This window comes from Lactuca sativa, chromosome 4 (assembly GCF_002870075.4).
Source record: "Lactuca sativa cultivar Salinas chromosome 4, Lsat_Salinas_v11, whole genome shotgun sequence".
NCBI lineage: Eukaryota > Viridiplantae > Streptophyta > Magnoliopsida > Asterales > Asteraceae > Lactuca > Lactuca sativa.
The window spans coordinates 321,672,979-321,699,050 of NC_056626.2; the positions used below are offsets into that span (position 1 = coordinate 321,672,979).

The following is a 26,072-nucleotide window of genomic DNA, read 5'->3' on the forward strand; positions in this document are numbered from 1 at the left end:
CTTCAATTCTAATTTTATCGGAATGGAATCATTAATTCCAATTCTGATGGAATGGAATATGTATATTTTCTCGCAGATTTATGCAAGTTCTACACATCTTGGTTATTGGTTTTTGTGCAATTCATAAGTCCGTATATTTTTTCAAATGAATTTAGTTTTTTTATTTTTCATTTGCTAATGCATTATTGGACTCTAAACTACAATTAGATTTGTTTTCACACAAGTTAATGCTTGAAGAGCGGACCACAACATTAAAAGTGATTCGTAGCAATATTATTCTTTTAGAATGTATTACTGTGTTTGTTAGATTTGGATGTTTTTTTCCCCGATTTGAAAGTTTTTTTTGTTTTATTTGTTAACAATAAATGTAAATTTTAGCAGTTGTTACCTGTATTGTATAATAATTAATGTAATTTTTGTTTTTATTATTCAATTGATGATTCAAGAATTTGTTATTTTACAAGAAGTTTTTAAAGTCATGATCAAGAAATAGGTTCAAGAATTTTGTTATTATTTTATAGTTCAAGGATATTTTTATTTTTGAATATACTCATAAACATATTCTATAAGAATGTTCGAATTAAATGAATTATAATTCGTAAAAGCAGATTTTTAAAATTAATAAAATCTATGATCCCTTAAAATATGAAATTTTCCTTTATTAAATTTATATTAATTGACTATAATACATTTGTAATTAATTTAGATGTATTTTTCCATTATATTTAATTCAATAATATGCATTAATCAATTTTTGGAATAATAAAATGATTGGCCCACAATTATTCATACATGTGTGTATATATATATATATATATATATATATATATATATATATATATATATATATATATATATATATATATATCCTCCCTAATAAATAAATATATTTTTGCCACATGTCATATTCGTATTTGTTTTGACACATGTAATTTTGTTGTCGTTTTAAATTAATTTTTATTCCACATATCATTTTATGAGTTTTTTTCAATTTATTAATTTTTATATAGTGTTTAACTTCAATAATAAATGCATCTCAATTTCATTAATGAATTTTTTTTTCTAATTTCAAAATTAATAAATTAAATATTCATTAATTTTTTTTATTTATTTATCTAAATTATTTGTTTAAATTTAAAAAAGAAAAAAAAAACACTTCAATTTTTATAATTCAATATATATAAAGAGAGAGAAAGAAAGAGAGATACCAAACTCAAACAATGGCTATAAATATTTCTTAAATTCCCTTCTTTACTTTCTTTCAAACATACGCCCATAGATAAACACAATTCATATATGATTCTTTTTCATTGAAAAAACCGTGTTCGATGGATAATAAGTTTAATGGTTGGATGCCTTATTTTTTTAGGAGAATTTTGTTTATATATCCTTATAATTATTTTAATTACGTATATTTCATTTTAAAAACCATAAATAATATGTATAACTTTATAAAACGATATAGTTATTCATGATATAACTTTTTTATCGATTTGTGTTCTTCATAATTGATTAGCAACATACGTTGATTGCATATTCCTAATCGATTGTTAAACGATATATTACAATCGATTTATGAGAACTAGAATTATTTTCGTCTATAAGAGAAAATGTCATTTCAATATGTGTGTCGATATTTTAAAAGGATCTATGAAGGATGATTTTGTAATGTCATAAGGTATTTAGTTTTTTAATAATGAAAAATCAATTTAAAGATAGTGTTTTTTAGAAAGATTAATTATCATTGAATAAGTATTTGGTTATATAATTATCATTGTAATGTTATATATTTGAGTTTATAGGTTCTATAAAAAGATACATGCACATAATTATAAAAGTTTACTATAGACAAAATTCTTTCCATATAATTTTCTCTAGCTAGAAGAGAAAACACCAGTGACTATAAATCATTTTAAAAAATTGGACATCATTGATTCACCGAGACTTTAATTACATGCTCGTTTTATGTTCCTTAATGGTTGATACCATATTATCCAAACCACCATTGGTTTTATTCCGATTGAGTGGATTTAGGAACTCATTGGCATCTATTTTACCTTTGAAAATAATGTATTGTGCAGGTCATATATATAAACTTATATTCCGATGCACCAATACTCTTGTAACTCAAAAAGTTGAACATTCAACTAAACTCATGATATTGTACTTGGCATTTCTTATCTAATTCGCATAAGTTATGCGATTGGTAGACGTGTGAATATATGCTTGGATCATTATTAACTAGAATATATGCCAAGCTAATATGACATTAGAACTATTAATTATTTTTTTTTATTTCATACTTGTTCAACCTGTATTAGTATATTACATTAGCTTATGATGTCCAATTACAAACGTTTCTCCTATACGAACCGCATACGACATATAAGACCCTTTGAGTTTGTATTGATGCAAGGATTGCATGTGATTTTTTTTTTTTTTTTTTTGAAAATTATGGTACCATGGTTGGATATTTAAGAATTAATACGTCGGAAAACGATAAATTAAGAAGAATTGCAAGTACCAAGAAGAAAAAGAAACAAAAGAAATTACATGATGAGGTTTTTCACCGTATAGTCCAAAAATGATTCTTATTAAAAAGCTAGCAAGTAACTAAAACAAAACAAAAGAAATTAAATGATAAGGTTTTTAACAATATAGTCCAAACTATATTATTTTTCTTGATCCAAGTCTTAATCTAATCCTATTACTTAAGCATAATTCTTTTTGAAGATTGTACTTTTTAGGAATTTGATATTGTCATATACCATGTCATTCCAGCACCTCCACGTTACCAATACATTAGCCATGACAATAACTTAAAAAAATTCTTTTTTGTCAATCACCACCAAGCGTATTACGTAGCGGTCCAAACATTGTATGGTAAAAATTTCATATTTAATTAAAACATAAATATCATTTAACATCTTCAATCATTAAAAAGTGTAACAAGGTACAAACAGTTATCAGAGTACAATCCCAAAATCCTAAAGTTGCAGAAATATGGGTGGATGCAGTGCAGTCACGCCGGACCCTTCTCTTTCGTACCAGAAATACCTAAAACCATAAACAGTAAACCGTATAAACAAAACATAGTGAGTTCCCCAAAATACCACACACCATACATATCAAACATTTAATGGGTCCCGCCCGCTCGGAAAAGATATGTTCGTAATATGAGAGGGTCTCCCTCATATCACATTCATCAGGCCCTGTCTATCGGGCCCCGCCCGACACACATATCAGATATCATCTATACAAGAGTCACGCAGACAACTAGCATCCTAATTATAATAAACCATGGGCTGACATTGGTTCCTTCGAACTGCTAAGCACAGTGAGCAAACTCACCTCAAGCTAGAGAATGTCTCAAATAAAATCTCGGATTGCTGATCCAGATAACCCCCACGCTAAGATCATTAAATAACACCCAATTAATATTTGGTCCACATCCCATAGCTGAAATCCTAGTCCGATTTTCCAACACTCAGGGTAAAAGTCCATTTTATCCTTTTCCAACATTGGCCCAAAATCCGAGTCCCAAACCAATAGAACCAAAAGCCCAATATAACCTAACTTCCTAATTGGCCCCAAAACTTATCATGGGCCTAACCCAAGAAGGCCCAAATTCCTAAAAGACACACAAAGCTCCAAATGGGCCCAAGCACAAGAAGGCCCAAAAAAAGAAACTAGGGTACAACATGGCGTTAAAGCCCAAAATTACATCTCACATCGTTACTAGTCCTTGGTCACGTCATTAGAGCTCATCTGATCTGATCCCAAATCATCACAACTCAACCTAGCCAACTCAGTCAAGGAATGACACCAAAGCTTACCTCATGACATTAGAGATGCTTAAATACGAAGAAAACCCAAAAGGATCATGGGCTTAAGCTCACCTCGTAACCTCTTATCGCTCATGTCGTGAGCTCAGTCCTCGACAAAATCTCCATGTAACCCATCTCATGTAGTGAGACTTTATGTATCGCGTTGTGAGGATCCTTTTTATCCAAAATCCAACCTTTTGACATCTTTAAACCCTAATTCAATTCATCCTGAAAAAGTGGGTGTTACAACTCTTCACCACTTAAATTAGATTTCTTTCTCGAAATCACTCCTTACTGCCTTCCAGAAATGCCAGAAACCCAAGGGGATACTGTAACGCCCGCCGATTCAGGCTAGTCAATTTAGATACAATGAGCGTCAAAAATTACTTTTTGATGGAAGATTATTTCGAATGAGTAATCTTAACCAAGTTATAGTATATTTCACAAGGGTTTTGTACATATAAAGAACGCCGAAATCCGAGTTATAACGAAGAAGTTATGACCCGTCAAAGTTTTACGACAAAACCGGCACGACATCAGGAATTGCAAAAAGTGAATTTACGATAAAATACTTTCTATCCTTAACGATCTAAATGAAAGTCGTATTATATGTTAAACCAAGAGCGTGCATAAAAATAACGTCCAAATATGACTTCGTATGAGGAAGTTATGATTTTTCTAAGATTTAGCACAACAATGCACAACCCGAAATTCTAATTTTACATCAGTTGATTTTTAACCAAAACAGTCTAAACGATAATTGAAGATCTTGTTAACAGGAGCTCAACAATAAAAATATAGTCAAAAACGGCGCTCGTATCCGAAAGATATGGATGAAACTTAGTCCCTACTCTTCGAGCGCGGCGAATTCGATACATTTTTGTAAATCTGAGATAGAGTGAGAATTAGCCAACAGGATATAAATGAAAGTTTTAGTACTCATAACTACCAACACATGGATATAAATGACATCGATAATAGAGCTCTTATGCGAAAGATATGGATGAAACTTAGTCCCTACTCTTCGAGGGCGATAAATTCGATATAGTTTTGCAAATCGGAGATAGAATGTGAATTAGCCGACAAGGTCTAAATGAAAGTTGTAGAACTCGTAAATACCAATGCATAGATATAAAGAATGTGCAAAATGGAGCTCGTACACGGAAGATACGGACGGAACTTAGGGCTTACTCTACAAGTAAACCCCTATAAATAAGAGATGAACTCTTCATATTTTCTTCACACCATAAGCCTTTCTTATTTCTATCTAACTTCTCTCTAGACTCTCTCAACCCCCTAAAGCCTAGGAAACTTCCCTAGCACTAGAAGGAAGCGTCGAAGCGCACGAAGGCTCCGATAAAAAGAGCTTTTCGGCTGAGAAGCTCTGCTCCATCAGAGCCTGGTTTTTAATAAAACCCGTTGTAACTGAAATAAGCCTACCATAGTTTAAATATAGCTTATTTATAAATATAATATCGTTATTATGAACCTAGAAATAAGATTTATCAGTGATTCAAAGTTGTTATACTGATTGATCTACTCACGAGAATGATGTCTAGGTTGTGATTTAGTGAGGTGTTTAAAGTGGGATTTCCAAACAGTATACTTCATATACCAAAGGGACCCTAACTCCTATATGATCCTACCTAGTTGTTCCTTACTTGATAGATCATGAAAGTATACTTTGATTTAATGATGAATCTAGACTAATAATTAGCCGCAATAAAGATTAGACTAAAACTTGGCGATAATAATGCTAGGTTTCGTCGAAGGAAAATAGAATCATTAAAAGTGAAGCGCTGCCCGAGTTTGGAATCTTCACTTTAACAAGTGAGTGCGTAGTTAGTTTCATCTAACACATAGACATGAAGTATTTTATATAAATTACGTGCTACGTGTGCATATTACTTGAATACTTGCTTTCTATGCTGGATGAACGATTTTATACATGTTTGAAATGATTTAAACTGTATATATATATTTTATATCTACGAATATGTTGGGTATAACATGGGGAGATGAACGATGACAGATGAAAGATGGTATGAGTAAACATTGGCAGCTATAGACTTAGTGCCTAATAAATAACATCGGCAGCTATGGACTTAGTGCCTATTGGATAAATGCTGGTAGGTATGGACTTAGTACCTGTTAGATAAACAATTGTAGCTATGGATTTAGTACCTATAAGATAAAAACTAGTAGCTATGGATTTAGTACCGGATGAATAAACTTTAGCAGCTATGGAATTCGTTCTTTAGGAACGAGCATTGGCAGCTATGGACTTAGTGCCTGTCGTATAAACCCTGGAAGCAATGGATTTCTGAATAAATGAATAGAGGATAGATGATTCTTAGGGTAGACCCTTAAGAGTAAATAAGATAATGGGGATGGGTAATTGGGTTGATTATTTGATGTTTAAACATAATAATTATATTATTGTGGGTTGAAAACCCTATGTACTCACCAGGTTTCCCAACTTGACCCACTCAGTTTATTTGTATCACAAGTGTCGATATTAAGTTACATTACACAAAGAGATTAAGGAGATGTAAATCATTAGTGATAATGAATGTAACTTCTATTTATGCTTATGTTTCTGTATTGACGATGACATCCCAATGTTTTAAAAATGAATAAAACACATTTCTTCGGAAATGCTTGACAACATATTTATCATGTTTTTTCGGTAACAAATTCCGCAAAAATTTTCTTTAAAAGGTTACTGTGACTTTCAAAATAAAGCATTAAAAAGCGGTCTTTTGTGGCCGTGAAAATTGGGATGTCACATATACTGACACAACCCAGTACGAACTAATAAGTCGACTCATACACACGACGACCTTCCAAATCTATGACCAAGCCTAGCCATAGCAGGGGTCCCAAATCCTTACGACAAACGAATCTTTGCTCCACTAGAGCTAACCACTAGAGAATAACCACTCTAAATTATTGTCAATTCAACTCCACTTCGTAATCCAAACCGATCATAACCCTTTTAACCCTTGATTACCTTGTAGTTTACACTAGGAAATAGAATCCCTGACAATTTATTGCTTCCGAAAGATTTTCACTTGGAAAAAGGTTCAGATAATCCTTTGAGTAAAATAATCATCCCTACAATGGTTAGACTCAGACGAGAGTTGCAAAGTAGGGTCAAATTAATTACTATGATATTATTTAACCTATGTAGCACGACTTAATATACTCACCTAACAATGAGGTAACTCCTAACATGAGTCCCAAACACTAGTATCACTTCTGGTTCATCTTGTAGCCCCATAATTACATTTCTGATGCAACCGTGACCTACCTGGTCTTGTACTTACCTACCAGTTAGATGATATACTAGATTTCCAACCGGTTGATGAGGTTGATAGGCTTACAAAATTGAACCACTCGACTGATGAATAAAGGTCTATCTGGTAAGAATTGTCCAAGCTTGCTTGCCTTAGTGTCTCCAACAACCCTCCTCGTCCAACCAAGGATAACATAGCCAACCATTCATCACTGTTGAATCATTCAATTGAGATTAAGGGTGACTCCTAATTCAAGTCTCACCCATAAGTACCAAACCAGTCTAAAAACTCACATCTTGATAACCAAAATTTCGGAATTCTGATCTGTCAAAGATCTCCTACATTTGTGGTGACCTCCCACTGAACGTATATATACTCCTCTATCAGTCGCCGAGATTGGCAATCTCACACCTGATCCCACTACTGACCATAGGTTTATCCCACTATAATGTGATCCAAAACCACACTCTATCCTATTCTAACGGGTCTCACCCATACTATCAAAATTATATGGGCCTCACCCATGGGTCTCTCCTAGTCAAGTGCTATATAGGCCTAACTTCGACTCGGTCCAACGATCCACATGCCATACGTATCATGTATACATACATACATTGGGCCTTCCTAGCATTGGGCCATGTCCAGTACATTCATCAGGCCGCTCCTTGAATTGGGCCCCGCCCGATGCATTCATCAGGCCCCGCCAAGCATCGGGCCCTGCCCGGTACATTCATCAGGCCCTGCTTGGCATCGGGCCCCGCCCAGTACATTCATAAATCAAACCAACCACAATTATCAGGTATCGAACCTATATCTGACTATGCCCCAATTATATTTTCAGGTTATGTTTCGAACCCCAAAGCGTTAATCAGACAAAAAACGGATGAGACGATCCAACACAACCCTTACCCATGATTAACATCTATCAAGACTGCAACTTGAAGTGGCTTCCCTCTCGACAAGGATGTAGAACTTTTCCTAGTTCTCACCTGAGACTGTCCCTGAAAATCCTAACGGTTCTCTGTACTTGTATTCGACTGTGCTCTTCCGATCTACAAAACCGATGGGTTTCCAACCCATCCCACATCCTTATAATCCGGCTATCGCCGACCTAAGCTTAGAAGAACTAGCTTTCAATTACTATCCCATCTTAACGATCAAATACACGATCCAAATCCAAATGAATATTTCCCAAAATATCAGCAAGTTCAATAATCGCAGGCACTTCCCATGATACAGCTCCCATATTCAAGTCATTCAGCTCTTGGAATAGAACTATGACCCTTAACCATAACGGACGGACCATTAATTCAGCCACTCATCTTCTAAAGGATCGAGGTATTCAAAGTTCACTAAAAGATACCATTTGATTTCTATTGAGAATCCCAATGACTAAAATAACCTATGTAAACAATACTTTCCCATTTCTTAAGAGTAATGTGTTAACACTTAACACTAGTCAACACTTATTGATGGTAGCAATCGACATCCTGAGCTATACAATAGCTAATCTTCCTTGACTAGCCAAGCCCATCGCTTATACATTCCAAGACCGGGTGATCACTCCCAATACCTCAACGAGTCTCAAAATCCTTAAGCACTTTCCGTTGAATCCACTAAAAGTCATTAGCGACTGATCGGTAGATAAGGAACAACATCTTAATATCGAATAAGTACCTAACCCATTCAATCACTTACTTTCACCTAGAGTAATCCCCATGCAACCTGCAACTGACCTCGCTTCAAAGGTGTTAACTTGAGAACTACCGATCTTACACCCATGACTGATCCAATCCCTAACTACCTTGATACTATGAACACCCTTACACATCCTGCACTCAAACCCGATATACCTACCTTTCGGATTTCTTGAATTCTAACTGATACCACTAAAGATCTGATTTGTTGTTGGTCTCCCATGTAGAATACTCACGCCTCTTCTAAATACGGTCCACGGTATGCAAAATGACATATGACAACCTTTCAGATAACATAACATTTTACATACACCAATAAGGAATAATTAGCATAATGAGTTAAGCATCAAAGAGAAGAATACGATACATACTCATAGTGCCTCAGGGTTCTGCTCCCCTTCCCTGCAGAAGCTCTAGCAATGGAACCTGAGCTGCCCAACCACTAAATGTGGGCAATTTTCCTTGATATGACCAGGCTGATGACAATGATGACACAGTTCTACTTCCATGATGCATTTTTGGCAAGAATGGCCTTTCTGTCCTCACCTGACGCATTTGGACTTACCGTGCACATGCTCATATGTTCCTTCACCCTTCGCATAAGCGGCGTGGCCCCTCGAGCCTTTAGCACAAGACATATAATCATCAGATTGCTTAGATGTTGCTAGTAGATTCGAATCATGAGTTCGCTTCCTCTTTCCCAGTTGCCTTTCCAAAGCAATCTCCTGCTCCCGAGTCACCTCAACCATCACATCAACTGACTTAACGGCCGAGATCCGTCTGGCGACCAGTCTGCCAGTTACATGACCGATGATTTTGGGTAACACATTGCTTAAAGCTCGTGAAGCCTTAGTGGCAATCCAATCCTGCAATCGATCCCCTAGAAGGCATGATGCATAATCAACCCTCGACCCCTCATAATAAGAGCTAGCAATAGGATCCTCCTCCCTGAAGGAGTCTAGGGCTCCATAAGCCTTAAGCCCATAATGGTCCCCCTCCGACTTCCTTGATGCAATATCGGTCCGAAAAGCCCTGAGACGATCATCCAAGTGTTCCATGATCCCTTCCTTGACGTTACCAGACATCAAGAGAGTCTGTTCGAAAATACCATGGGTGATCTCCAACGTGATGAACTCCTACATCTGCTCATCAATTGGCTCAACACTTTCACCTGAGCCTGAACCTGAACCTGAACCTCCTCCTCACGTGCTCATCATAATTCTGAAAAGGAATCATACACGTGATCAATACATACAGAAATAATCCTCATCCCACCAGCTTCCTAGATTCTCTGTAACTCTCCTTGAGTTGATTACGGATCCTATACTTTCAATAGTATAGGACCGATACTACATTCCACACCAATCCATACTATCCTCAATAATCATCTTCAATCCTCTAAGTCACCTTTTCAAACCGGTACACTAAGTAGTCACTAAGCAACACATCCGAATCCACTACAATCACTCCCTAGGCTCTCTTAGGTTCCCGACCTCACACTGCTATCAGCTCCTGATGAACTCCCAATAATGGCAATTAACTACTTCATGAATACAATCACATGCAACAGATCTTAGATAATCCTTCGAGTAAAAGACTCATCCGTACAACGGTTAGACTCAAACGAGAGTTGCGCAATAGGGTCAAATTCGTCACTCTAATATTATTTAACATGTGCAACATGTAACTTCACATATTCACTTAATAGTTAACTCACATCATCATGAGTCTCACAAAGCACAGACGACATCTCAATTGCACTTCCTACCAAGAAAGATTTCAAATCTATTATAACATCCAATTCCTCTTAGGCTTCAAGGAATCATATATCAGGCCAATCCATCCAGTCATCTAAAATTCACACTAGCATGTAATTTTAAAAGCTCAAACAATTAGGCATATAAAGGTATCTCTCCTAGCATGAAATCCTAAGTAGATCCTTAACCCTAATCTAGCATGCAATTCTCATAGCACATAATCATAACAAATATGTATGGGTATTCTGGGAATCACTTACTTGAGCTTGGCTGATTGCAAGCATGTCAACCCTTTTTTCTTTAAAATCATTTTATAAAATTTATTTTATTTCAAAAGATTACCAATTCCTCTGTTTGAGTTTAGTCACACTCGAGAGTGTGCCCGGATCGCTCAAACCAAGGCTCTGATACCAACTTGTAACGACCCAAAATTTGTAAGGTAAAATTTTCATTTTTATATCAACCATAAACACCATTTAACATTTGTAATCATTCAAAAGGGTAACAAGGTAAAAACAGTTATCAGAGTACAATCCTAGATCATAAAGATATAGAAATATGGGTGGATACAGTGCATTCATGCCGGGCCCTTCACTTTTGTACTGTAAATACCTGAAATCATAAACAATAAACTTTAAGCACAAAGCTTAGTAAGTTCCCCAAAATACCACATACCATACATATCAAACGTATAATTGGCCCCGCTAGGCATTGATCCTCACTCGAAACAAATCTATCAGTACTATGAGATAGGCCCTCCCACATCACGTTCATCAGGCCCTGCCCGGTATACATACAAACACATAAACGCATGCAAGAATCACAAAGATAAATCGCATAAAATATAGTCATCAGGCCCCGACCGCTATACATATCAAATATCATACATGCAAGAGTTACACACACAACTAGCATTTGAATAATAATAAACCATGGGTCCATCATTGGTGCCTCTGACCCACCAAGCACAGTAAGGAACTCACATAAAGGCTCAAATAAAAGCTCGAACTGTTGATCTGAAGAAATTCTAACGCTAACATCATCAAGTACCCACCAATTAATAATTGGTCCACAACCAATAGCTGGAATCCTAGTCTGATTGTCCAACACTCAAGGTAAAACTCCACTTTACCACATTCCTCACTTGACCCAAAATTTGAGGCGTAAACCAATATTACCAGAAGCCTAATATGGCCAAAATTCCTAATTGAGGCAAAAACCCTTCACGGGCCTAATCCAAGAAGGCCCAAATTCCTAAAAGTCACCCAAATCTCCAAATGGGCCTAATCACAAGAAGGCCCAAAGACAGAAAACTTGGGCCTAACAAAGCCGAAAAGCCCAAAATCACATCTCACGTCGTGATGAGTCCTTTGTCACGTCGTGGGAACTCATCCGATCTGATCCCAAGTCATCATGACCGAACGTAGTCAACTCATTCCAGGAATTACACATGAGCTGACCTCACACATGGGCATCCTTTCCTCACATCGTAAGCAACAATAAGCTCATTAGTAAGGGGTTCAACCGCTCATCATGTCATAAGACCTTGTGTCTCAGATTGTGAGAACAATATGAGGCCAAAAATCTAACTTTTAAGTCATTAATCCCTTTATCCTTGAACTCTAACTTTCCAGAAAATCTTATAACATCTTAATACACTAGAAAATTGATGCTTTTAAGACATTTATATCCAATACATGTCTAGATCTCATTTAAGTCTAATGTTGAAGTAAATACATCCAACTTTCTTGCAATGCTTCAAAACTCAACCATTTTCCAGATCTGAACTCCAAGACTCTCCTAAGGCCCTCTAAACCCATAAAGTTTCCAACTTTATTATTTCCATTCATTCAACATTCTCAATCAAGAAGAAAAGGTAGGACAAAACGTAGATCAAGCCTTATATAACCATAAAGGTAGGAGCTTTATCACTTACAATGGTCCAGAAACAATGTGATGTGATGCAGATGATGATTCCATACAAGTAACAACACAAGACCACCTTATTCTTCTTCTTTCCTCCCTCCTCCAAACCAAGAAAAGATTCAAAACCACCAAAGATCAAGTAATGATGGGTACTTGGATTTTTCTGATGCGAAAGTGGGTTTGGGGCTGATAACACTTCTAGAAAAACAACCTTTTATGACACGCAATGCGTGTCGTAAAACGCTCAGATGACGCGCAAATGCGTGTCAAGGAAGGACCTGTCATAATGAGAGACGACATGCTTTTGCGCGTCGTCTATTTACGACGCGCAATTACGACATGCATTTACGACACACGTTTATGACACGTAATGCGTATCAAGGAAGGCCCTGTCATAAAGGAAGATGACACGCATTTGCGTGTCGTACTCTTACGACACGTATTTACGACTCGTATTGCGTATCATTAAAGCCCTTGTCAAGAAAGGTCATGTCATAAATGAAGTTGACACACATTTTTGTGTATCGTAATTTTAAATGTTTTAAAAAAAATATTATTTGTAGATTTACTAATTTTAAATTTGTATTTAATCTTATAATAGAAAATAAAATATCATATACAAAAAATACAATCAATTACATAAAATTTACTGTCATACAAATAATCATTCCATGGAAAGATAAAACAAATCAATAGAAGTTGTAACAAAAATTTACAAACTAATTAGATACAAGAAATATAAAAAAAAAATATACACTTAAATGCTTTTCAAAGTCTAATATCCATGTCAACTTTTCAACTCACTTCTCCGGTTTGTCCTTAGCTTCTCTATGGGTTCCAGTATCTCTTGCAGCTTGTGACAACATATAGATCCCAGGTTGCAGCTTTTGATGTAATACAGTAACCATTATCCCATATTATGTGGACCCCCTCACTTGGATATAGAAAATCAAGCTCCACCACCTACACCAAAAACACATTAATCCACTCTCTAGTCATACTCAGAAGATACATTATTATTATTATACCTAGTATTATCATATAGCATTCAAATTTATTGAAAATAGAATTGTTTTCATATAAATCACATAGCTGCACATACATACTACATACATCACTTATCTCAATTCCATGCTAATAAAAATATATACATGAATAGTAAGTATAACTTAGGTCTTAAATATTCATGGACCTGAAATGTTGAAACTGACCAGAGTCCATGTTGATGTCCCATAACTGCACAACACAAACCAACACCCATATAACTTCATTTAATATGTTATACAAAAATAAATGTTGGAGGAGTTGGTTTTTAAATGGACATTGTAGAAAGTATATAATACAACAGAAGAGGAACAAATCAAAAACCTTAAGGGTCATGTAATCATGACTTAGGAAATTTTGGATTACACTAAAATCAACACTTGTTGAACTGTTCTTGATGTCATCAACTTCAGAATTTACCTCATTCTAATTTCTAAGTTGGTCCACTGTGAAAAATTTGAACACATTAGCAAATTTCTAAGAGAAGATAAAACTGAAACACATGTCAAAGCAAAATATAATTATAAATAAAAAAACAATTTTGAAAGCATATCGAGAAGGCGAATATCACGACTTCTGCATTTGCCATGTACCCTGCTAGCAAGACCAGCACAGCATTGTACCATAACTCCAAGCTAAAAAAATACAAAAATAAAGTCACTTAGTTTTATTGACAACAAAAACACATATTTTTTTAGAAGCGGTAGAAAATACAAGCTTGTTCCTGATTAATTATCAGACCATAACACCGCAAGATGTCACGAGCTTCACAACAGGTAACAGATCCTTAAAAGCAGCCGATGTCAACCCTTTCCAAGAATACGAACACCAACCACCAAAATATAGAAAAGACAAGCTTGTTCCTGATTAGTTTTAGCGAATGCCTATTAAAAAACTAATACTACTTTTACCTTCACATAATTAGCAATTATAACTAATAAATATGGTACGATAATATAATAACAATTGAATGGTATAACTTATAACTGATTAGTAATGAGTCAATGACTTAATCAATTAGTGAACAATAAATACATAATTACTACATAGAAATTGAGAGACACCAGATTAGAATGACACAATAGTTTTTATCGACATTAATTTCTACATCAGTTACAATATAGATATCACAGAGAGTCAGAGACAACTAACGTACGTTAATTTCTAACTTCTAAGTTCTAACCAACACAAACATTCAGATGAAGAAAGAAAGAAAACAGAGTACATAAAAAAAATCTAGTATCATTGAGAAATTGAGATATCACAGGGGTATAATTGTCGGATACAAAAAAAGTGTTTAAATACTAAGCATTAATTCTTAAGAAATTATCATTTTCAAGTTATAATTGTACTTTATCATATGAATCGTCTACACATGTGTAGATTATGTTTAATCAGTTGTTAACATTTAAAGTTGTGACTTGTTTAAAGCCTTTAATGGCATTGAAAATTCAATTAAGATTTTGAATTTTCTGTTACTCACGTCATCTGAACAACGAATTAGTCATTGATTTAAAAGAACTACACATTAAGTGATATAAATAACCAAACAAAAATATAATTGTTTATTCCATTAAAATGTAAAATGAAAAAAAACAGGGTTTTTTAATTAGACTTACAACTTTTTGGGATTTTATTTACTAAATGGGTATCCGTCGGGTTCCTCCGTACCCCACGGGGATTTTTTCACCCGTACCGGTTGGGGATTTGGCGGGCGGGGGCGGGGAGGGGTTTGGACATCAAAATTTGGGTACGGGTACGGGTATTACAGTCTCCGTCAATATCACCCCCCCTCCCTCGTTTGCATCTCTAATTGAGTCCACCTGGATGAATCTGATTTTATTAAAATTTAAAAATATACCTTTGTTGGACAAGTGTTTCCAATGTTTGTTTGATATTCTCAACATCAATGTGTCTTTCATCATTCTGTGACATCCCCAATCACCCTAAATGGTACCAAAGACTTTCTACAATTCATAATCAACACATATTCATATTAATTAAAATAATCCGAATAAAAAATGGTTAAAAAAAGACTTTCTACAATTCATAATCAACACATATTCATTCCCTTAATCCAATTAAGTAAAAAAAACACACCTAAATGTGTTGTTGAAACATAAATCATGGTGTGATTGAAGAAGTTATAATAATACCTTAAGTAATTTTGCCTCCAGCAAGATGAACAATGCCAATAACAACAAATGCAAATTCAGTCAAGTTTGATTTTGTTGTATCTTCAACATATTTTTTGTAGACTCCAGGATCAAGTTGAGTTGTTATAACGTATGACTTAATGTCAGTAGAACCTGGAAAGGGATGACAAAATTACGAAAATGCCATTATCAGTAAATCACAAGTTTGATCAATTTAAGTTGCTTACTCTGTGAGGATCGAGCTTGATTATTTGATGAAGGGCAAGAACGTTGAAGCTCCATCAAATTATAACCAAAAATGGTTGAAAGTTTTGCAGTGGCTTTGTTAAGGACAAGATTTGGAAGAGATCTATGGTGATAGTTTTTTGTTATTAGTTGACTTAATTCGTCTCTCTTGATTGGGCATCTAAAATGCTGATGTGTTTTAAAAAGAATATAGCGAATTACTTCTGCAACAAGCTTGTCACCTTCCTAGAGTTGAAACAGTTATGATATTCATAATGGAAAAGAGTATTGACTATTGAACCCTATTGATTTGAAAAAAGGAAAAAGTATGCATGGATTGTATTAAATGTTTGAGGGATGAGGTGACCTCTTCTGAAATAACAAAAGTAGAGAAACTTGCTTCTGTGTTTTCCATCTTGAAGGAAAAACATGGTGTATAAAGTTTGTTACAATCCAAGAATCGCATGATTAATTGTTAATAAACAAAGAACAATACAATAATAACATGTTAATATAAGTTAATTAGTGAACAAAAAGGTTTTGTTAAGGGTTTAATAGTTCATTTATTTAAAAAGATGTAATAAGTGTCTGATGCACAAATTAATAGAAAATCAAACATTGTTTCATAAATTGGTAAAAGAAAAAAGAAATTTGCATAAATAAACATTTAACTAGTGCCACATCCTTCTAATGTTGCATATTTTGATGTGCACTTTGTCTAAAAAGCACTTTGTTGCATAAATTGGGAAAAGGTTGTTGAAAAAATGTTAAAATGGTCATTTAGCCTTTTTTATGCTACAACAATCTCTAAAGGGTGTTTGAAGGTGCATCTAAAGTAATTATTGTGTTTCAATGTGCATCTAAAGTGACTACTCTCACTTTCACTTTTCAGTGTTTCAACAAGATCTGACTTTGAATCCCATTTTTCAATCATAGTACATCGAATATGAAACAGACAAGACGAGCAAGAAGACCGAATGGAAAAGACTCATAATTAATACTTGATAAATCATAATCTATAACAAAAGAAGTGAAATGTGGTGAAGTGCATACTTTTTGTAATGTGGAGCATCCCTATCAAGATGAGCAATGGTACCAGGCAAAATAAAGACCTGTAAATTCAGACTAAAGTAAATAACATCGAATATGAAACAGACAAGGAAGCATATCATTTTGCAGCAGATAGAAAACTCTGGATTTCCTTTTACACCTCTTTAGTTTGCGAGCTCTAAAAGGAGTGTGATTTAGTCCCTGAACATTTCATATTCCATATATAAAAAAGATGTAAATATTCAAGAATCATAGTTTAGATATGTAGAAATGGACAAAAAAAAAGAATAAAGATAGGATATTTACCAATATTTGATTAATCCATCCCATCCATGCATAGCAACTTATGTAATTTATCACAACAGGAATACCACATTCCTATACACGAAGAGATTTATCATCACTAGAAGTCACAAATCTTCTGTTGCTGTCAAAAAATGTTATTTTATTCACTGCACCTAGATGTTGATCATACTCTTGAGTAATTTCCCCTGTATTAATGTCCTATTGAACAATATTTTTATCACTCATACCAGCTAAAAGAATATTCTGTTTATGATCATCTGGATTTAGCCTTACTACATAAAGTGTGACATATAGGCATGAATGTGATCATCTAGCAATTGGATATATTTTTTGGGGCAATTTCTAGCTTCACCTAATCAAATAAGTACCAAAAAACATTGTTACCCAAAGAGTGGGCAAATACTATGGAGGGCTCACCATGATGTTTCCGAGCTGTTTCTAAGGTAAACTTACATCTGATACACCAACAGGCTTTGTCCTAAGTTGTGGTTCAGTCACACTGAACATCAAGTGATACAGAACATAAACAAAGTTGAATATCATAACAACTGAAAAATAAAAATTTAAAGATGAAAACTTCTGCAAATGCATCTGGAATTCTATGTAAAAATTTTAAATTGAAGATGCTAAAAGCAAACAAACTACAACCTTGAACGCATACTTAGGGTTAGCAATTTCATCTTTGTACGTATCATGGAACAATACACATATTGCAACAGTGGGAAGGGCAATATCGTCATATGAGGATAAAGCTTATGAGATTATGAGATCCACACAAAAATTGAAAGTATGCAGCTACAAAAGAAATGGAGACGTCGCCATGGAGGGTAATAGTTTTAGAGAGATAGAGTGAGAGAGAGAGAGAGAGAGATGTTGCCATGAAAACTCTATTGACTAAAACAATCAATATCTAATTTTTATCATGAGAAAACTAGTAAGCTTTGGGATTTTTTCAAAAATTATGGAGGAGTGGGGATAGAAGAACGAAAATATTAGGAAGAGAGAAAAAAAAACATACCTTTGTCGAACTAGGGCATGTAAATTTGAGCAATCGTCATAGTCTCTGACGATGTTAGGTGCCAGGGTCTCCGACGAGGAAAAGTGAGCACGAGGTCACCAGAGGACAGGTGACCAATGAGATTGTCGAATGGATGAGGTGACGCGAGGTGAATCTTCGATTATTGCTACATCCGGCCTATGAATGCTTTGACGTCTTCCCTTAATAGCTGGTGTGTGATGAGTCGAATAGAGTTCTTGTATGCCAAAACCCTTAATGGATGTGAGATTGAAGAAGAAAAGCGTACGTGAGGGATGTGTTTTTGAAACTCTTGATGAAAATCATGATTATATGTAAGTCGGAAATAAAAGCCTTAGTTACTGGTCACCCTTTTGTGATCTTCAAGAATGAACACGAGTTTTTTAAAAGAAAAATTATAGAACGATTATATGAGTTGTCAAGGTGTATTGCAGAGATGGTATTGTGATTAGGGTTTGCAGAGAGAAGGGAAGAAGAGAACGAAGGGAGATCTTGAAGAGGGTTATCTAAAAATTTTAGAAATTTTCATTTCCCCCTTTTAAGAGCGCGTGTTTTGAGTAAAAATCATAAAGCGACGCTCACAGAGGACGCACATTTTAGATAAAGTGCCCTCCGCGTTTTTAATTTTTTTACATGAGACACTAATTTAAGGGCACGCAATAATGTGTGACGTAAATCCTTCAATTTTTCGAAGAGATTACACTTTTTTAATGTCACTCTCTTTTGCATAACATAAATCAATGAGTGTCGTGGTTTGCGCGTCGTAAAAGGGTATTTTTCTTGTAGTGTAAGAAACCCTAAAATGAGGTTAGAGATGCTTAAATACAAAGGAAACCCTAAAATATCATAGGATTAGGTTGCATCGCTCCTCACGTTGTGAGCTCTTATTGCTCACATTGTGAGCTCAGTCCCGAGAAAATGTTTATGCAACCCGTCTCACGTTGTTAGTCTCTATGTATCATGTCGTGAGGATCCTTTTTCTCCAAACTCCAACCTTTTAAATCCTTGAAATCCTAATTCAATTCGACCAGAAAAAAAAACGGGTGTTAAACATTATCCATCCAACTTATCAAATCTCATAAACAATGTATGAAAATGAATGGGTGATTGATCGATCTAAACACCATAAGACAATTTTGATTATCAATATCACAGTTTAGAAACAAGTGAGTAACATCTTCAATTTCTTTTATCCAAAGTCGGACGCAAAGTAAACGTTATGTTTCGCACTATCTTCTCCAAATTGGTTCTAGTAGGGATTTTATTATGTATCCATGTCCATAATAATACATTAAATTTAATGGGTACAAATCTAATCCAACAAGTATGATTACTTCCCTCTGACAATGTTAACTCATCGTTATATTGTCCCGTACATGACATTCCAAAAACATTAGTTGGTCTCAACTTCCATAAGCACATGTCATTATCAGATCTCGATAAAATATCCGCAAAAAATGCCATCAAAGTTGAGGGTTAAGTCGCTTCTGCACCACCCTTCACTAAACTTCTCCACACACATTCCTACACCCTTATTATTCCATATATGAGTAATTAAGCAATCTTTTTGAGTCTCTAACGGATAAATTCTATTAATTATCTCCTTGAATCATAAATCTCCTATCCAATGATTGGGCCAAAAACTAGTCAAAGACCCGTCACAAACTTTAATTCTTTATAAGGGTATATATCGGTAAAATACTACTTTCACTGAGACTTTGGTTTATGAGGATCTTTCGCCACAAAATCATAATCACAATGGAAACAACAAACAACAAAAACTAGTATTTCGTAAAATAACAATGAAATCTCTTGATCAGCCAATTAATGAAACAATAAAACTAACGAAAATTTAGATCTAGGGTTACATATATTTTTTGTCTTTGATTTACGAGTTCTAGCCAGTTGGTCGGATGGAATTGAATCCAAACACAAATACCTCTTCTGTGATCGCACCAAAGGAGGTCAAAACACCAAGATGAATTCTTCTGGATCTGAAAAACCAAAGAATCACCATACTACTCATTAGGAATGACACGTGAAGAAGAAGTGTATAACGCTCTTTGATGTTTCCTAGGGTTTCAAGATAAGAGAGAGAGAGAGAGAGAGAGAGAGAGAGATAGCGAGAGAGAGAGAGAGAGAGAGTGATAGAGAGAGAGACATAGGTTGGGTTTTGAGAGTATTATCTATTGAAAGGCATCATCGAAAATTTACCTGCTACGCCTCTACTTATGTAACGTTCGCTTTCTGGCTAAGCTTTAGTATAATGGTATAATAGTTAGGGTCAACAATTTTAACCTATTTTGAAGTAATGAAGAGGAATTATTTGAGTATTATGTGATTTATGTACAATATACATGCTCATAACGATATAAAATAATAATAATAATAATAATAATAATAATAATAATAATAATAATAATAATAATAATAATAATAATATGCGTCAAAAATAAATTAATAGATAAACCTAATATCTATGAAAAAAGTTGAAGTAGTCGTAACAAGGATTTCGGGGATATAAGGAACGCTAAAATCTGACTTATAACGAAGAAGTTGTGACCGGTCCAATTTTTGTGACATAAGTGACACGATGCTATGTGTCGTAAAAAGTGAGTTTGCAATAAAATACTTTTTAGCTAAGCGTTCTAAACGAAAGTTGTAGTATACGTTAAGTCGAGAGGGTGCATATAAAGAATGTCCAAATAAGACTTCGTTAGAGGACGTTATGATTTTTCTAAGATTTAGCATGACAATATGCAGCTAGGAAATCGAATTTTAGATTTATCGATTTTTTGCCGACACAATCCAAAGGAGAACCAAAGATCTCGCAAATAGGAGCTCAACAATATAAAGAGAGACGAAAACGGATGTTAGATGAGAATGTTATGATTTTTTAATGAACTATATATGTCTAAGCCTGTTAAAATATAACTTTAAAAATAGAATCAAAATTAGGTTACGGGGTGTAAACAAAAGTTGTAAATCAATTTCCTACCTATGCGTGGATGTAAAGAGCGTCAAAAATAGAGCTCATATGCAAAAGTTATGGATTTAAGAAAATAATTAATTTTCTTAATTAACTTCGGAGTTGACATGTGGCTAGATCATGACCGTTGCTTCCTCCCCAAGCCTTGCCACCGGATCGTGACACATGTCCAGTACGCCCAGTGTACCAGGCTTGGTATGTCCCGCGTACCGAGTACACCTAGCTACGTCGATATTCCGCCCCACGGAATGCAAATTTTCAGCCTATAAATAGAGGCGTAAATAAACTCTTTTCCTCATACCAAATCCATTATTTTTATCTCAAATACCCTCCTTAGCCTCCTCCCATTCCCTAGCACTTTCCAAGTGTTAGAGGCGAAGCCCAGAGCGCCAGACGACTCTGAGAAGAAGAGCTTTCGACTTAGAAGTTCTACCCCTGTAGAGCCCAGCTCCAGCAAAATCCCCCTTGTAAGTGAGTTATGCTTACCCTAATTTAAGTATAACTTATTTTTAAGGTCATTATAGTTATTATGAACCTATAAACAAGATTTATCAATGATTCAAAGTCATTTTACTGATTGATCTACTTACATGAGACATTTCTAGAATGGTTACGTTGGGCTTGGTTGTTGGATTTCAGAAAAGCTATTTGCTGAAATGCTCCTGCCTCCCAACTGTCTTGCCAAGTTGATCCTTACTTTAATAGATCATGACGTAGACCTTGAGTTGATGATAAATCTATACTAATTATTAGTCGCATAAAATATTAGACTAAAATATAGTGATAATGATACTAGGTTTCGTCGAAAAAAAGTAAAATTGTTAGAAGTGAAGTGTCGCCGGAGTTTGGAGTCATCACTTTAACAAGTGAGTGCATAGTTACTTTCATCTTACACATAGATATGAAGTATTAAATATAAATTACATGCTTTGTGTTTATATTTGTAACGCTCGTAGATCTGGGCTAGTCAATTTAGAAACGATAAGCATCAAAAATGACTTTCTGATGGAAGATTATTTAAAAGAATTAATCTTAACTAAGTTATAGTTTATGTTACAAGGATTCCGTACATATAAATAACGTCGAAATCCGAGTTATAACGAAGAAGTTATGACCTGTCGAAGTTTCGCGAAAGAACCGGCACGACACAATGCGACGTAAATAGTGAATTTACGTTAGAGTGATATTTGGCCTTATCAAACTAAATGAAAGTCGTATAATACGTTAAACCGCGAGCGCGAATAAAAATAACGTCTAAATCTGACTTCGTATGAGGAAATTATGATTTTTCGAAGTTTCGGCTTAGCAGTGTACAACCCGAAGTTCGAATATAAGATCGACCGATATTTAGCCGAAACAATATAAATGAGAATTGAAGATCTCATCTAAAGTAATGCAACGATGGAAAGACAGACGAAAACAGACGTCAGACGAAGGAGTTATGAGTTTATAACGGAGTTTTCCTGTCCCGGTCTACTAAAAATAATATAATAAAAATAAGTTCAAAATTAGCCAACAGAGTCTAAATGAAAGTTGTAGAACTTGTTTATACCTACGCATCGATATAATGAACATCGAAAACAGAGTTCGTATGCAAAAGTTACGATTTTCTGAAGTTCGGGGCGCGAAACCCCAAAACTGTCAGAGACCACGACGTGAAAACAGTGCCCACGACATTTGCATGGCTTCTAACACCTTGTGGAGCCTGACAGAGCAAGTGGACGATGACACATGCAATGACGACAAAGCCAACGACGTGGAAGAAGTGCCCACGACGTGGAAAATGAGAAAATAGCCCTATAAATAGATTTGAAGGGGTAGCCGTTTGTGGTTGCCAAACCTCTTCTCTCTCACTCACATTACCTCGATTTACATGGAAAGAAGTACCCCTGAAGCCCCGGTATCAACCCCGAGACCCAAAGCAATTCCCGAAAGCCCGAAGATCCCGAGAAGAAAAGAGTTTCCAAGCCAAAGCTCTGCCCGCGAGAAGACCGGTGTGCGAAGTGATCCCGGTTTCACCGAAGAATACTACTCGTAGAGCTGAAGTGTTGTCTGAGCATCATCTAACCAAGTGAGTGTGTGGTCACTTTCTTCTAACACAAAAAATATTAAGTATTTTCTTTGAAAAATGTGCTATGTGTATAATATATTATTGTTTATTTGAGATGATTGTGGAATGGACGGATTATATAAGGTTTAATGAGTTAAAATGTATATGTATTTTGTATCTACAAATATGTTGGGTAGAACACGGGTAGATGAGGTTGTTGGTAGGTGATAATAGATGGGTTAGACCATCAGATAAAAGGATAAAGAGATAAACTTGTTTCAGATCTGGAAGTATGGATCAGATCAGGAGGTTAGTTTTAGATCTGAGAGTATGGATCAGGTCAAGCGGTTAGTTTTAGATTCGAGAGTATGGATCAGATCAAGAGGTTAGTTTATGATCCGAGACTATGGATTAGGTAATGAGGCAAAGTTAAGATCCGGGAGTACATATTATGTATTTTTGAACTATGTGATCATTCTATAAGGTATCATGTGTATAGTCCCTTTTAGGAACGTGATTTTAATATGAGTGTTGATTAAAGTATGAAATATACATATGTATGTGAAGTATTTGTTATTATCCAAAATACATGTTAGATATATTTGATGATAAACAACGTGCGAATCAGATATGGTTCAATAGGTGTTAAGATGTATATATATATATATATATATATATATATATATATATATATATATATATATATATATATATATATATATGATATTATTACTTAAAACCTTGTGTTAAGTATACACTAGTTGGCGTTGCCTGAATGGAGATAGTATCAAAAATTATTTATAGGCATTGTAGGTTTGCCTAGTGATGGGTTAAGACTTAAATGAGATGTTTAGTTCAATTAAGATTGGACTTTAGGTAGCCTCTTATTAAGAGTACGTGTGTTGTAAGATTGATGATCGGTGGAATACGCCCTACGTACGGAAGTACATTTTATGTTCGAAGTCCTTTTCAAAGCTCTGTGTCTTGGGTGCTGCCTGTGCCAGGGTACTATTATGTTCTCGGGTACGAGTCTTTCGCATACCAGAGTACTATAATGTACCAGAAGTACTATCATGTACAATGTCTTTTTGACAGATTTGTGTGTCGGTTACGGGAGTGTACGGGAGTACTCTACTAGTATTTCCCCATACTTTTCTTTTGAGAGAGCTTTGGAGTTAGCGTTTCTTTTATGAAGTGATCGACTAAGCTTCATATGTCAACGTTTTCTTTCACGAAGTAATTAAGGGAACTTCGTAGATTGCCTAATAAAGTGTGTCGGTAATAGACCACTGCTAGGTATGTCTAGTGTTATATTGCTGGATAGGGTGTGTCTGGGGGTGAAATACCTCATGTATTCAAGCGACTGCTAGGCAAAGTTCGATGCTGGATAGGGAGAGTCTGGGGGTATAGTACCTCATGATAGTCAGATCACGCCTAGGCATTGTTATCTAGATAACTACCCCTAACTTAACTGTCTGGTGGTTCTTTCTTTTATGAACGAAGGTTCGTGGTGAAACTTATTCCATTCCCCTCATTTTATGTCTTTATTGATCCTCGTTTGGTGCCAGGGAATTTCCGATGCAGCCTCGTCAGTTTGTTATTCATATCGATTCCTTAGGCTAGATCTCGTAAGATCAATGTATAGGGTCGGTATGTGGGGAATCGTCGGGATAGGATAGATTGTTTTAGAAATATGATTTATAGGTGTTAATAATATTAGTGGTTTTTCAAGATCGATCGAGCTATACATTATTATCATATTGTTTAAACTAAGAGCTTTCGTATTCAATATTCCTTAGGTGATTGGGTTTCACCAGGGATATTTGAATTAAGTGTTCATTAGGTGTTTTTGAACTAGACGTTCATTAATTATTGTGAACTACGTGTTCATCAGTGGTAATCTAAGAACCTTGGCAACACTAAATTTTGTGCCAATTCCTTAGGGAAATCCTTAGGAATGAATGGGAGAAGGGTAATCGGTTGTTAGGGTAAATGTTTATGAAATAAATGAAGATAATGGGGGTGGGTAGTTGGATTAATTGTTTGATAAGTGAATATAATAATTATATTATTGTGGGTTGAAAACCCTATATGCTCACTAGGCTCCCAAGCCTGACCCTCTCCGTTTTCTTTATATTACAGTTTATGGCACGAGAACATAAGTTGGCTGACATAACGAGAGATTTTGGATTATAGGCCAATAGTTATGAATAACTTTTGTAAGGTCTATTTTGTTCTGTTTATGCTTTTGGTCTGTATTGAACATGACATCCTGTGATTTTGTTATATAATGAAAATACATTTCTTTAAAGAAATGCTTTGATAAATTCTTATCATATTTTGTTTTGGGAACAAATTCCGCAACTATTTTCTTTAAAAGATTACTCTGATTTACAAAAAAAAGCATAAACAAATCGGTCTTTTCTGGCCGTGAAAATGGGGATATCATAGTTGGTATCAGAGCATTAGTTTATGCGAACTAGGAATTTGTAGGATTTCTAGACTTAAACTTAGGATGCTAAGCGATGATTGTGAGTTGAGTGTGTGTTTTATATTTTAGGTAGTACACCTAAATTGACACAAGCACTAGTTTATTTAGGAATGATGCCTAAAATGCTTTTATGTGCTAAATGTTATCTGTTTTCCATATATGCTATTATTTCTTTGGATCTATGGTTTGTTGCCAACCATATCTGGAAACCTTGTGTGT

The 26,072-nt window shown here is 35.0% G+C and overlaps 1 pseudogene; it reads right to left on the reverse strand.

Moving 5' to 3' along the window:
• Positions 1–14,833: 14,833 nt before the first annotated feature.
• Positions 14,834–17,967, reverse strand: LOC111896542 (uncharacterized; annotated as a pseudogene).
• Between the last annotated feature and the right edge of the window lie 8,105 nt (positions 17,968–26,072).